Here is a 6,080-nt window from a genome sequence, read left to right as displayed (position 1 = left end):
GGGTTGTTCTCATCTGATTGGATGAGGAGACGTACAGTTTGGTAAGGAGAGCATCATGGGAGTCGTAGTCTTTTTTTAACTTGAGAAAAAAATAAACGACTAACTGGCTAAATTCCTTATTCCGTTCAACTGCACAGTTATTTTAGTCAATTCTTAGAAACATGTCCATATTGCACTATCCTGCCGCAACCTTTTCTATAAACTTTTTCTATGTCACCTTTTTTTTGACATGATAACTAATATTAAATGCAGAACAGGCTTCACTTATAATGTAATGATCTAACACACACACAGGGGCACCAGCATCTTCATTCCTCCAGGGAGCAGTGTCTCAGCTGAAACAGATCAGAATCTAATCACAGGACAGTCTGTTAGCAGAGGCATTTCAGACATATCTACACTCCAGAGACACTCTTATGCTGAAACATCTCTTTTTCTCAGTTTGACTACATCCCAGAGTAAGAAATGCACTTTCAGACTAGCTTGTTTTTAGACTAAATTTGTGTTCAAACTGCTAGCTCATCTCAGAGATTGAATAGAACAGTTAAAGTATGAATGTTATCCTGTGCAACCGAACCCCTTGTTCACAAATGCTCCTACTTTCAATTCAATTCAATTCATTTTTATTTGTATAGCGCTTTTTACAACACAAGTTGTCACAAAGCAGCTTTACATTGTTCCCAGGCCTGAGACCCCCTGAGAGCAAGCCAACAAGGCAACAGTGGCAAGGAAAAACTCCCTATCAGGAAGAAACCTTGAGCAGAACCGGGCTCATGGGGGGGCCCATCTGCTTCTGGCCGGCACTGGGCAGATAGAGTTAGACACAATATTATGCAATGTACATTTGTTATTGACAAACAATAGCAGTTAACAGTAGAGTGATTATAAGAATGTCTCCTAGGATGTCCGGGTCTTGGAATGCAGTTGGCTTTGATGGGCAGGGCAGCGAGGTAGCAGGACTGGAAAACGAGATGAGACGCTTGGGCTACAGCTCCGGACAGGAGCCCGGAGCAGGGAATAGGAAGCAAACAGAAAACAGTGGTTAGTGGATGATAAGAATGGCAGGGATGTAGAACAGAGAGGCAGGAGAGGAGGGGCAGAGAAAAAGGTGTGCAACAAGGAAAGACCCCGGCAGGCTAACATTATGGCAGCATAACCTAGGGGACGGGAGGCAAGGGACCGGCATAGTCATGAGGGCGACCCTAAGACAGTCAACACCAGATCACGGCACAGGGACCATGAAAGCAATGACCACTTAGTCCACCAGAGACTCTATGATCCACGCCAGCACCAGGCCATGTCCCTCAGCTGAAGGATTTACTATATAGATATGTTTTGAGCCTAGACTTAAAGGTGGAGAGAGAGTCTGTTCCCCGAATCTTCTGATGATATCAGACTCTGTTCAGTTTGGTGACCTCAATGCAAGGTCTGTTCGTAATGATTGTATCACTTCAGATAATCTTAACTTGCTGATGTGAAATGAAACCTGGTTAAAACCGGAGGATTATGACCTTGCCTGCTGATATCCACAGAGTGAGGCTCACTGAGTGTGGGGTGGACTAGCTGTCATTCATACTGCCATATTTATCTGGCAAATCCCCTCATCTGCAGTGCTTTTATCTGACAAAACAGGTTACATTCTCTTCGTGCTGAAGCACCACCCTCCAAAAACAAACTGTGAGTTTTCAGACCTCTTGTCTCCAATAATGTTTAAATATGAGAAGGTCCTAATTACTGGGACTTTTTTCACTTTCTATGTAAAAGCTCCTAAGCCCGCGAACTGTCTTCCCAAAGAGATCAGACCAGCTAAATTAGTGTCTTCCTTTAAATCCATATTTTATAAGTGTGATGTCTGTGATGGAGTCCCTACCTGTTGCTGCTCCTGCAGTTTGGTGCTGATGGCTGTCACCTCCACCCCTCCTTCTTTAGGGGTGCTTTACCACGGAAGGCTCTCTCTCCTGTTCCTGATGCCCCAGCTAATCTCCAGCCACTGTTTGTTTGCTTTTATAAATATGCTTTGTTTTTTGTCGGTTGACTTTTTTGTTTATGGCAAGCTGGTGGCTGCCATTTTTTTCTTGGTTTGTTTTGTTTAGGTGGGAGAGACCCTGGTCTGACATTCAGACATATTTTCATATTTCCTCTGTATGTCTGTCCTCATTTCTCTTGTTGTCATTGCTGTTTCTGCTCATTCCACGTAAATGGCTATATGCTAAATGTAAGAAAAGTGCTATACAAATGAAATGAGCTATTTCAAAGTGACACATTCAGCCATGTTAGCAACCCAAAGGACAATAGGTGTTGCATAAATTGTCTTCATGCTCTTTATTTTGTCATTTAATATAAAAATTATCATTTATTTTTAGTTTTAACACACTTTACACTACAGTACAGTGAGTGGAAAAAGAGAAATATACAGATATTTTTACTTCGTATTTATTTGTTAGTTTATTAGACAGCTTGTTCATTCTATTCAGAAAATGACACCCCAACTCTCAAAAGACAACCAAAAATATTGTCAGAAAAATCATATAAAAAAATAACCTGGACACATTTTACACAGAACAACAATATGATGTACAATATTACAATATTTTTATGGTGTTTTTCCCCATTTCTGTAATTTTCCTAATTGGTGAAATGGAAACTCCAAAGATCAGAAGCAGCCTGGTGCTCATACAGGAAGTGTGAGTAACAGGAGATGCAGCTGAGACACAGTCTGTCTGTGTGAATGCGTCTGCAGGGGGGTGCAGAATAATGCGTCTGCGGGGGGGTGCAGAATAATGCGTCTGCGGGGGGGTGCAGGGGGATGATGTGTAAGTGGTATGGGAGAGAGGAATATGAAGTAAAGGAAGATGAGAATAAACTGAGAGCTGAACTGGTCTCACTCTGCCACTCATACCCTTCCACTCCACAGTCCACATTTCCCTTAACACTCACTCCCCCACAGCCTTCAAACACACACTCCCCACCCTCCCCCAAACTCACACCCACCTCTCCATCTTACTGGCCAGAAACTATAAAGTGCTGAAACAAAGTTTTCTGTTGTATTTTCTCAATTTTTACAATATAAATATACATAAATATACAGATGGAGAGAGTGAGACAGAGAAAGTGAGAGAGATGGAGAAAGAGAGGGAGAGAGAGATGGAGAGAGAGAGAGAGATAGACATGATGGAGGCTTGGAGGAGTAATGGGCTTCTTGCACCTCTGGGATTCCTTATGACCATAAAGTCGTCAGACAAATGTAGAAACTGGTAAAGTTGGTTTGGTTTCATGCGAGTCAACATGCTGTATCAAGGTTACACGTAACAGAGCTGCTCAGCCAATCGAAGAACAGGATGACAGAACCACAACGTCAACACAATTTCAGTAGAACTTTGATTGTCTCCTTAAAATTCTCATATTATCCAGCTAGAATTATTCAATAATTTGTTCAAAATGTCATACATGATCCATTCACCAAAAGAAAGTCATTGGCAACTTTATCGGTTAATTTATGTATTCAACAAGGCCTCTACCCAAATGCACTGAAAGGCAAGAAATTTATGGAAGTGTTTATTGTTCTCTCTGTTTTGTTTAAAAAGCTACACCATTTGACTTCAAAAGCTAACTTACATGCGACTCTCTAATGTTATGTTAGCGATGGTGAACCTTTGACAGGGTTGGAATCTTGTGAAAATGTAGCTAGAAAACTATTTAATGTGCTTTACAAGTTCACTCCCTGTTACAGCAGTTAGTCTATGAACATTATGCTTATACTCTGATGGTACTGAACTCCATCTCGGGACAGAGCAGAGGGAAAACAGGACAAAGGATGACTCAATGACTCATCTATAATCCAGAGTTACAATATATACAATAACAGCAGTAATGATGAGAATATTTATATTCATTAGCTATGTTCATTAACTTTCAATCCACCAAACATAATTCTACAAAAATAAAAACTGTAGACAAACTGTGCAAAGAAAACACTTGTGGCATTACCGTGGTTTCCTTTTCATCATTAAAAAATGCCAGCAATTCAGTTATTCATTAAGAAACACTTGCTACAGTATTGTGTTAAAAATGGCAATTTGTATATTTGCTTTTATAGCTCTCAACACAAACAGAAAATGCCACAGATACCCACAACAACATTCCTAGTGTGAGTCAGGATGTACATGGGAGTGGCCTCTTTTCCACCAATCACATCCACCAATCCAGTGACCAGCACAAAGCAGACTCTACTGCTGTTCTCTCCACAAAATGTTTCCAAAGCCACCCAAAGGCGGCCAGGATGGTGGGGACACGCAGGGAACTGGACACTTTGCTCTTTAAGTACATGCACTCATTTACACATATCAGCTCAATCACTCGCACACACACACACACTGTGTCTGCATTTCATGGTTTTTGAAAATATATCTCTTTTTAGCTTTCACTGTGCAGCACCCATCATCTGACTGGGATCTGTAATGGATGAAATGATATTCCATTTTCAATTAGAACTTCATTTGTGTAGTCTCTGTATTGCTGTAGACTGTGTGGCATTGTGCTGAGTTCACTGTAGCACTCTCATCTGTGAGAGCAGTGTATATCGCAGCTGCATGTGACAGGCTGTTCTGTCTGCTGCTCTTCCTTTAGCAGATGAATTTTGTCTGGTTAAAATGAGCCTTTTGTCCATAATCTGAAGAAAAGGGTTAAAATTGAAAAAAAGAATGAGGTCATTGTAGGAGCTGCAGAAATGACGGGGGCTCTGCAGTCAGGTGTGTGCATTATGTATCTTGGCAGTAACAGGTATGTATGATGTAACCTGATGACTGCAGGACTGTATTATGTGCCTCTGTGATAGCGAGTGTTTTCATGGTCCCTGGGCTTTCACACAAATGGACTCATTTGGATTCCAAATCTGATAGAGCAATTGGAGCAGCTCACACCAAATAGCTGTATCTGTGGAGGGTGAGGAAAGGGAAAAGTGCTATTTAACATTTGGACAGGTTAGTGCACAGCTCCAGTAGCTCTGGGCTCCTGAGCAGCTCAGTCAGCAAGGTGCTTCTCCTGCAGGCAGGCTGACCGCAGGCCTCCCTGACCGCAGGCCTCGCTGACCGCAGGCCTCCCTGACCGCAGGCCTCGCTGACCGCAGACCTCCCTGACCGCAGGCCTCGCTGACCGCAGGCCTCCCTGACCGCAGGCCTCCCTGACCGCAGGCCTCCCTGACCGCAGGCCTCGCTGACCGCAGGCCTCGCTGCCCTCAGGCCTCGCTGACCGCAGGCCTCGCTGACCGCAGGCCTCGCTGCCCTCAGGCCTCGCTGACCGCAGGCCTCGCTGCCCTCAGGCGTGTGTGCCCGTGGAGCCGTGGCTGTGCTGCTGCGCACAGTGTCCGCTGCAGCGCGACAGAATCAGAGGACACCTCTCACCAGCGCTCCTGTGCATCTCACATTCCAAAAAGGGCTGCATAACCATGACCCATGAGCCGCTGCATGGCCTGCACTCTGATTCACACAAATCTGGCTTTTCTCAAAGCCACCCCTACCTGTCTGCTCCCCTGGAACTGACCCAGAGATCTCTAACATCAGTTGTAATGTGAAAGCACTCTCAGGGACCCTCCGAATCTGCAGATTGATATTACTGTTGCCAATCTTTTGGAAATCACAGCAAGTTTCAATAGGATTTTTACTGAATTATAAGCCAGTTACCTAAGTGACCCCTAAAGGTGCTTAGCAGAGATTCTCCATGGAGAGGAACAGAAGTAATCACCAGCCAGCTTTCAAAATGCCACCATTTTTGTAAAATCTACAAGCCTACAACACACATACACACGCACACACACAGATTTACATACCGATTAAACTGAAATAAAAGTCACATGACAGTGCCATTGGTATCACCGCGTTACGTGTCCCGTGTTTTACCGCAGTGCAAACAGGCGTTCAGAGAGAGGCAAAGAGGCCGCAAAGGCCAGAGACACAAACTGGGCTGCTTGTACTATGGCAGATAGGAACCCTGTGTTTGACATTAAGGCAAAAAGCATAAAACCTCTGTCTTTCTCTCTACTCGTTTTACGGTAGTTGCCCCCGAGCTGACCTTACAGCTGTCCT

Source organism: Megalops cyprinoides, chromosome 19 (genome assembly GCF_013368585.1).
Source record: "Megalops cyprinoides isolate fMegCyp1 chromosome 19, fMegCyp1.pri, whole genome shotgun sequence".
Taxonomy (NCBI): domain Eukaryota; kingdom Metazoa; phylum Chordata; class Actinopteri; order Elopiformes; family Megalopidae; genus Megalops; species Megalops cyprinoides.
Note: the sequence above shows the minus strand (reverse complement) of the source record.